The sequence below is a fragment of the Chiloscyllium punctatum genome, unplaced genomic scaffold (genome assembly GCF_047496795.1).
Source record: "Chiloscyllium punctatum isolate Juve2018m unplaced genomic scaffold, sChiPun1.3 scaffold_676, whole genome shotgun sequence".
Classification (NCBI taxonomy): Eukaryota; Metazoa; Chordata; class Chondrichthyes; order Orectolobiformes; family Hemiscylliidae; genus Chiloscyllium; species Chiloscyllium punctatum.
Window position 1 is genome coordinate 10,126 of NW_027310410.1, and position 9,875 is coordinate 20,000.

Here is a 9,875-nt window from a genome sequence, read left to right on the forward strand (position 1 = left end):
TGGAACTCGGTCCGGTCAAAACCGTTTGGATTTTTCTCGGTCCGGACTTCCGCGACAGACAAAGTTAAAGTTTTCGGGCTGCAGGCACAAAACGACAGCTGGCCATTTGCCGGGCTCAATTCACCCAATTCCTCCGGCACTTCGGAGCACATGTTCGGTGTAAGTTTGCGAATCTTTCCCGATGCTGCAGCATTTTCCTCCGCTGACACTTAGAATATTTTTCACACTTTGCTGAAAATTTTTCTAAGTGTTTTTTTCCAAGTTTTCCTGGTTACTGATTTCTTCTTTTTAAACATTTTTCTAAGTTTTTCTGGTTACTGATTTCTTCTTTTTAAACATTTTTCGCAGTTTGTCTGGTTACTGATTTCTTCTTTTTAAACATTTTTCGCCGTTTTTCTGGTTACTGATTTCTTCTTTTTAAACATTTTTCGCCGTTTTTCTGGTTACTGATTTCTTCTTTTTAAACATTTTTCTAAGTTTTTCTGGTTACTCATTTCTTCTTTTTAAACATTTTTCTAAGTTTTTCTGGTTACTGATTTCTTCTTTTTAAACATTTTTCTAAGTTTTTCTGGTTACTCATTTCTTCTTTTTAAACATTTTTCTAAGTTTTTCTGGTTACTCACTTCTTCTTTTTAAACATTTTTCGCCGTTTTTCTGGTTACTGATTTCTTCTTTTTAAACATTTTTCTAAGTTTTTCTGGTTACTCATTTCTTCTTTTTAAACATTTTTCTAAGTTTTTCTGGTTACTCATTTCTTCTTTTTAAACATTTTTCTAAGTTTTTCTGGTTACTGATTTCTTCTTTTTAAACATTTTTCTAAGTTTTTCTGGTTACTGATTTCTTCTTTTTAAACATTTTTCTAAGTTTTCCTGGTTACTCATTTCTTCTTTTTAAACATTTTTCTAAGTTTTCCTGGTTACTCATTTCTTCTTTTTAAACATTTTTCTAAGTTTTCCTGGTTACTGATTTCTTCTTTTTAAACATTTTTCGCAGTTTTTCTGGTTACTGATTTCTTCTTTTTAAACATTTTTTCGCAGTTTGTCTGGTTACTGATTTCTTCTTTTTAAACATTTTTCGCCGTTTTTCTGGTTACTGATTTCTTCTTTTTAAACATTTTTCGCCGTTTTTCTGGTTACTGATTTCTTCTTTTTAAGCATTTTTCTAAGTTTTTCTGGTTACTCATTTCTTCTTTTTAAACATTTTTCTAAGTTTTTCTGGTTACTGATTTCTTCTTTTTAAACATTTTTCTAAGTTTTTCTGGTTACTCATTTCTTCTTTTTAAACATTTTTCTAAGTTTTTCTGGTTACTCACTTCTTCTTTTTAAACATTTTTCTAAGTTTTTCTGGTTACTGATTTCTTCTTTTTAAACATTTTTCGCCGTTTTTCTGGTTACTGATTTCTTCTTTTTAAACATTTTTCTAAGTTTTTCTGGTTACTCATTTCTTCTTTTTAAACATTTTTCTAAGTTTTTCTGGTTACTGATTTCTTCTTTTTAAACATTTTTCTAAGTTTTCCTGGTTACTGATTTCTTCTTTTTAAACATTTTTCGCAGTTTTTCTGGTTACTGATTTCTTCTTTTTAAACATTTTTCTAAGTTTTCCTGGTTACTGATTTCTTCTTTTTAAACATTTTTCGCAGTTTTTCTGGTTACTGATTTCTTCTTTTTAAACATTTTTCTAAGTTTTTCTGGTTACTGATTTCTTCTTTTTAAACATTTTTCTAAGTTTTTCTGGTTACTCACTTCTTCTTTTTAAACATTTTTCTAAGTTTTCCTGGTTACTGATTTCTTCTTTTTAAACATTTTTCGCAGTTTGTCTGGTTACTGATTTCTTCTTTTTAAACATTTTTCGCAGTTTTTCTGGTTACTGATTTCTTCTTTTTAAACATTTTTCTAAGTTTTTCTGGTTACTCACTTCTTCTTTTATAACATTTTTCTAAGTTTTCCTGGTTACTGATTTCTTCTTTTTAAACATTTTTCTAAGTTTTCCTGGTTACTGATTTCTTCTTTTTAAACATTTTTCTAAGTTTTCCTGGTTACTGATTTCTTCTTTTTAAACATTTTTCTAAGTTTTTCTGGTTACTCATTTCTTCTTTTTAAACATTTTTCGCAGTTTTTCTGGTTACTGATTTCTTCTTTTTAAACATTTTCCTAAGTTTTCCTGGTTACTGATTTCTTCTTTTTAAACATTTTTCTAAGTTTTCCTGGTTACTCATTTCTTCTTTTTGATCATTTTTCTAAGTTTTCCTGGTTACTGATTTCTTCGTTTTGAACATTTTTCTAAGTTTTCCTGGTTACTCACTTCTTCTTTTCAAACATTTTTCTTCGTTTTTCTGTTTACTCATTTAGCACTTTCAGGCACTTTCCCATCATTTCCTCGTTCCCGATTTCACCCTTTAAAACGCTTTCGGGCATTTCCCTAAGTTTTGCGGTTCACTCGTTTGGGACTCACTGACACCTTCTCTAGCTTCCCTGCTCACTTTTTTCGTACTGTTGAGAAAATTCGAACCCTTTCCTTAACTATGCCGGTTACTGACTTCACCGCTTCAGACCCTTGTCCCCGTAATGAAAGATACCATTTCCCACCGTGGGAAATGCACGAAAATCGGACTGAACACGGGGGAGGCTCCCCCCTCGAAGGCGAGACCGTCGGCAGAACCGCCGGGTCAAACCCGGCCGAGCTACCCGGCTTACAAGTCTCAAAGTCGGTATGAGCAGTCACGTCCACCCCCATTCCCTTTTGGACCACTTCCCACGGTTCCAAATGCATGAAAATCGGCCTGTACACGGGGGAGGCACCCGCCTCGAAGACGAGACCGTCGGCAGAACCGCCGGGTCAAACCCGGCTGAGCTACCCGGCTCGGAAGCGCCAAAGTCGGGTTGAGCAGTCACATTCACTCCCATCGACGTTTGGACCACTTCCCACGGTTCGAAATGCACGGAAATCGGCCTGTACACGGGGGAGGCACCCGCCTCGAAGAGGAGACTGTCGGCAGAACCGCCGGGTCAAACCCGGCTGTGCTAACCTGTGCTAACCGGCTCGGAAGCGCCAAAGTCGGGTTGAGCAGTCACATTCACTCCCATCCCCTTTTGGGCAACTTCCCACGGTTGGAAATGCATGGAAATCGGACTGAACACGGGGGAGGCTCCCCCCTCGAAGGCGAGACCGTCGGCAGAACCGCAGGATCAAACCCGGCTGAGCTACCCGGCTTACAAGTCTCAAAGTCGGTATGAGCAGACACGTCCACCCCCATTCCCTTTTGGACCACTTCCCACGGTTCGAAATGCATGAAAATCGGCCTGTATACGGGGGAGGCACCCGCCTCGAAGACGAGACCGTCGGCAGACCCGCGGTCAAACCCGGCTGAGCTACCCGGCTCGGAAGCGCCAAAGTCGGGTTGAGCAGTCACATTCACTCCCATCCCCTTTTGGACCACTTCCCACGGTTCGAAATGCACGAAAATCGGCCTGTACACGGGGGAGGCACCCGCCTCGAAGACGAGACCGTCGGCAGAACCGCCGGAACAAACCCGGCTGAGCTACCCGGCTTACAAGTCTCAAAGTCGGTATGAGCAGACACGTCCACCCCCCATTCCCTTTTGGACCACTTCCCACGGTTCGAAATGCATGAAAATCGGCCTGTATACGGGGGAGGCACCCGCCTCGAAGACGAGACCGTCGGCAGACCCGCCGGGTCAAACCCGGCTGAGCTACCCGGCTCGGAAGCGCCAAAGTCGGGTTGAGCAGTCACATTCACTCCCATCCCCTTTTGAACCTCTTCCCACCGTTGGAAATGCACGAAAATCGGCCTGTACACGGGGGAGGCTCCCCCCTCGAAGGCGAGACCGTCGGCAGAACCGCCGGGTCAAACCCGGCTGGAGCTACCCGGCTTAAAGTCTCGAAGTCGGGTTGAGCAGTCACATTCACTCCCATCGACTTTTGGGCAACTTCCCACCGTTGCAAATGCATGAAAATCGGCCTGTACACGGGGGAGGCACCCGCCTCGAAGTCGAGACCGTCGGCAGAACCGCCGGGTCCAACCCGGCTGAGCTACCCGGCTTACAAGTCTCAAAGCGGGTTGGGCAGTCACGTTCACCCCCATTCCCTTTTGGGATCACTTCCCACGGTTCGAAATGCACGAAAACCGGCCTGTACACGGGGGAGGGTCCGCCCTCGAAGGCGAGACCGTCGGCAGAACCGCCGGGTCAAACCTGGCTGAGCTACCCGGCTTACAAGTCTCAAAGTCGGGTTGAGCAGTCACGTTCACTCCCATCGACTTTTAGACCACTTCCCACGGTTCGAAATGCACGAAAATCGGCCTGTACACGGGGGAGGCACCCGCCTCGAAGACGAGACCGTCGGCAGAACCGCCGGGTCAAACCCGGCCGAGCTACCCGGGTTAGAAGCCTCAGAGTCGGGTTGAGCAGTCACGTTCACTCCCATCGACTTTTAGACCACTTCCCACGGTTGGAAATGCACGAAAATCGGCCTGTACACGGGGGTGCATCCGCCTCGAAGACGAGACCGTCGGCAGAACCGCCGGGTCAAACCCGGCTGAGCTACCCGCTTACAAGTCTCAAAGTCGGGTTGAGCAGTCACATTCACTCCCATCGACTTTTGGGCAACTTCCCACGGTTCGAAATGCACAAGATTCGGCCTGAACACGGGGGACGCTCCCCCCTCGAAGGCGAGACCGTCGGCAGAACCGCCGGGTCAAACCCGGCTGAGCTACCCGGCTCGGAAGCGCCAAAGTCGGTATGAGCAGTCACGTTCACTCCCATCCCCTTTTGGACCGCTTCCCACGGTACGAAATGCATGAAAATCGGCCTGTACACGGGGGAGGCACCCCGCCTCGAAGACGAGACCGTCGGCAGAACCGCCGGGTCAAACCCGGCTGAGCTACCCGGCTTACAAGTCTCAAAGTCGGGTTGAGCAGTCACATTCACTCCCATCGACTTTTGGGCAACTTCCACGGTTCGAAATGCACAAAATTCGGCCTGAACACGGGGGGACGCTCCCCCTCGAAGGCGAGACCGTCGGCAGAACCGCCGGGTCAAACCCGGCTGAGCTACCGCTTAAAAGTCTCAAAGTCGGTATGAGCAGTCACATTCACCCCCATTCCCTTTTGGACCACTTCCCACGGTTGGAAATGCATGAAAATCGGCCTGGACACGGGGGAGGCTCCCCCCTCGATGACGAGACCGTCGGCAGAACCGCCGGAACAAACCCGGCTGAGCTACCCGGCTTACAAGTCTCAAAGTCGGTATGAGCAGACACGTCCACCCCCATTCCCTTTTGGACCACTTCCCACCGTTGGAAATGCACGAAAATCGGCCTGTACACGGGGGAGGCACCGGCCTCGAAGACGAGACCGTCGGCAGAAACCGCCGGATCAACCCGGCCGAGCTACCCGGGTTAGAAGCCTCAGAGTCGGGTTGAGCAGTCACATTCACTCCCATCCCCTTTTGAACCTCTTCCACCGTTGGAAATGCACGAAAATCGGCCTGTACACGGGGGAGGCTCCCCCCTCGAAGGCGAGACCGTCGGCAGAACCGCCGGGTCAAACCCGGCTGAGCTACCCGGCTTAAAAGTCTCAAAGTCGGGTTGAGCAGTCACATTCACTCCCCATCGACTTTTGGGCAACTTCCCACCGTTGCAAATGCATGAAAATCGGCCTGTACACGGGGGAGGCTCCGCCCCTCGAAGGCGAGACCGACGCAGAACCGCCGGGTCAAACCCGGCCGGGCTACCCGGTTAGAAGCCTCAGAGTCGGGTGAGCAGTCGCATTCACCCCCCATCCCCTTTTGAACCTCTTCCCACCGTTGGAAATGCACGAAAATCGGCCTGTACACGGGGGAGGCACCGGCCTCGAAGACGAGACCGTCGGCAGAACCGCCGGATCAAACCCGGCCGAGCTACCCGGGTTAGAAGCCTCAGAGTCGGGTTGAGCAGTCACATTCACTCCCATCCCCTTTTGAACCTCTTCCCACCGTTGGAAATGCACGGAAATCGGCCTGTACACGGGGGAGGCTCCCCCCTCGAAGGCGAGACCGTCGGCAGAACCGCCGGGTCAAACCCGGCTGAGCTACCGGCTTACAAGTCTCAAAGTCGGTATGAGCAGACACGTCCACCCCCATTCCCTTTTGGACCACTTCCCACCGTTGGAAATGCACGAAAATCGGCCTGTACACGGGGGAGGCACCGGCCTCGAAGACGAGACCGTCGGCAGAACCGCCGGATCAAACCCGGCCGAGCTACCCGGGGTTAGAAGCCTCAGAGTCGGGTTGAGCAGTCACATTCACTCCCATCCCCTTTTGAACCTCTCCACCGTGGAAATGCACGAAAATCGGCCTGTACACGGGGGAGGCTCCCCCTCGAAGGCGATGACCGTCGGCAGAACCGCCGGGTCAAACCCGGCTGAGCTACCCGGCTTAAAAGTCTCAAAGTCGGGTTGAGCAGTCACATTCACTCCCATCGACTTTTGGGCAACTTCCCACCGTTGCAAATGCATGAAAATCGGCCTGTACACGGGGGGAGGCTCCGCCTCGAAGGCGAGACCGACGGCAGAACCGCCGGGTCAAACCCGGCCGGGCTACCCGGCTCGGAAGCGCCAAAGTCGGGTTGAGCAGTCACATTCACCCCCCATCCCCTTTTGGGCCACTTCCCACGGTTCGAAATGCATGAAAATCGGCCTGTACACGGGGGACGCTCCCCCCTCGAAGGCGAGGCAGTCGGCAGAACCGCCGGGTCAAACCGGCTGAGCTACCCGGGTTAGATGCCTCAAAGTCGGGTTGAGCAGTCACATTCACCCCATCCCCTTTCGGCCCCCTTCCCACGGTTGGAAATGCATGAAAATCGGCCTGTACACGGTGGGCGCTCCCCCCTCGAAGGTGAGACCTTCGGCAGAACCGCCGGGTCAAATCCTGCCGAGCTACCCGCGTTAGAGGTCTCAATGTCGCTTCAGCAGTCACATTCAATCCCATTCCCGTTTGGACCTCTTCCCGCCGATGGAAATGCACAAAATTCGGCCTGAACACGCGGGGCGCTCCCCCCTCGAAGGCGAGACCGTCGCCAGAACCGCCGGGTCAAATCCGGCTGAGCTACCCGCGTTACAGGTCTCAAAGTCGGGTTGAGCAGTCACGTTCACCCCCATCCCCTTTCGGACCCCTTCCCACGGTTGGAAATGCATGAAAATCGGCCTGTACACGGTGGGCGCTCTCCCCCCTCGAAGGTGAGACCTTCGGCAGAACCGGCCGGGTCAAATCCGGCCGAGCTACCCGCGTTAGAGGTCTCAATGTCGGCTTCAGCAGTCACATTCAATCCCATTCCCGTTTGGACCTCTTCCCGCCGATGGAAATGCACAAAATTCGGCCTGAACACGCGGGACGCTCCCCCCTCGAAGGTGAGACCTTCGGCAGAACCGCCGGGTCAAATCCGCCGAGCTACCCGCGTTAGAGGTCTCAATGTCGGCTTCAGCAGTCACATTCAATCCCATTCCCGTTTGGACCTCTTCCCGCCGATGGAATGCACAAAATTCGGCCTGAACACGCGGGACGCTCCCCCCCTCGAAGGCGAGACCGTCGCCAGAACCGCCGGGTCAAATCCGGCTGAGCTACCCGCGTTACAGGTCTCAAAGTCGGGTTGAGCAGTCACGTTCACCCCCATCCCCTTTCGGACCCCTTCCACGGTTGGAAATGCATGAAAATCGGCCTGTACACGGTGGGCGCTCCCCCTCGAAGGTGAGACCTTCGGCAGAACCGCCGGGTCAAATCCGGCGAGCTACCCGCGTTTAGAGGTCTCAATGTCGGCTTCAGCAGTCACATTCAATCCCATTCCCGTTTGGACCTCTTCCCGCCGATGGAAATGCACAAAATTCGGCCTGAACACGCGGGACGCTCCCCCCTCGAAGGTGAGACCTTCGGCAGAACCGCCGGGTCAAATCCGGCCGAGCTACCCGCGTTAGAGGTCTCAATGTCGGCTTCAGCAGTCACATTCAATCCCATTCCCGTTTGGACCTCTTCCGCCGATGGAAATGCACAAAATTCGGCCTGAACACGCGGGACGCTCCCCCTCGAAGGCGAGACCGTCGCCAGAACCGCCGGGTCAAATCCGGCTGAGCTTCCCGCGTTAGAGGTCTCAAAGTCGGTTGAGCAGTCACGTTCACCCCCATCCCCTTTCGGACCCCTTCCCACGGTTGGAAATGCATGAAAATCGGCCTGTACACGGTGGGCGCTCCCCCTCGAAGCTGAGACCTTCGGCAGAACCGCCGGGTCAAATCCGGCGAGCTACCCGCGTTAGAGGTCTCAATGTCGGCTTCAGCAGTCACATTCAATCCCATTCCCGTTTGGACCTCTTCCCGCCGATGGAAATGCACAAAACTCGGCCTGAACACGCGGGACGCTCCCCCCTCGAAGGTGAGACCTTCGGCAGAACCGCCGGGTCAAATCCGGCCGAGCTACCCGCGTTAGAGGTCTCAATGTCGGCTTCAGCAGTCACATTCAATCCCATTCCCGTTTGGACCTCTTCCCGCCGATGGAAATGCACAAAATTCGGCCTGAACACGCGGGACGCTCCCCCTCGAAGGCGAGACCGTCGCTAGAACCGCCGGGTCAAATCCGGCCGAGCTACCCGCGTTAGAGGTCTCAATGTCGGCTTCAGCAGTCAACATTCAATCCCATTCCCTTTTGGAACACTTCCCGCCGTTAACAATGCACGATATTCGGCCTGAACACGCGGGACGCTCCCCCCTCGAAGGTGAGACCTTCGGCAGAACCGCCGGGTCAAATCCTGCCGAGCTACCCGCGTTAGAGGTCTCAATGTCGGCTTCAGCAGTCACATTCAATCCCATTCCCGTTTGGACCTCTTCCCGCCGATGGAAATGCACAAAATTCGGCCTGAACACGCGGGACGCTCCCCCCTCGAAGGCGAGACCGTCGCCAGAACCGCCGGGTCAAATCCGGCCGAGCTACCCGCGTTAGAGGTCTCAATGTCGGCTTCAGCAGTCACATTCAATCCCATTCACGTTTGGAACACTTCCCGCCGTTAACAATGCACGATATTCGGCCTGAACACGCGGGACGCTCCCCCCTCGAAGGTGAGACCTTCGGCAGGAACCGCCGGGTCAAATCCTGCCGAGCTACCCGCGTTAGAGGTCTCAATGTCGGCTTCAGCAGTCACATTCAATCCCATTCCCGTTTGGACCTCTTCCCGCCGATGGAAATGCACAAAATTCGGCCTGAACACGCGGGGCGCTCCCCCCTCGAAGGCGAGACCGTCGCCAGAACCGCCGGGTCAAATCCGCTGAGCTACCCGCGTTACAGGTCTCAAAGTCGGCTTCAGCAGTCACATTCAATCCCATTCCCTTTTGGAACACTTCCCGCCGTTAACAATGCACGATATTCGGACTGAACACGGGGGCCGGTCCGCCCTCGAAGTCAACACCGTCCGCAGAACCGCCGGGGCAAATCCGGCTGAGCTACCCCGCCCCCGAACACTCAAAGTCCCTCTGAAGCCTTGCATTCGCCTCCTTGGAAAATTGACGTCAAACATTACCAAAATCGGGGGCACGAGCACTAAAGCTAAGTCTCACCCTTTCCCTATCCCTAACCAGGAACCGAACGCCCACCCTCAGCCTCACACCAACGCCGGTGCCACTCCAGACAGACACACCCGTTCAAAACCACACCCATCCGGCCATGCAACTCAAAAAGGGTCCAAATTCAGAAACACCCCCTTCAAAAGGCACTCCATCCTCGGCCACACCACCGGGACATGCTCCCCTCGGCGATAATTAAGCCCCCACCACTATTTGAAGCCAACCGCAGCCGCAACTCGAACGGAGAAATCAGTAACCAATTCAAAAATGCGCTTGGTTAC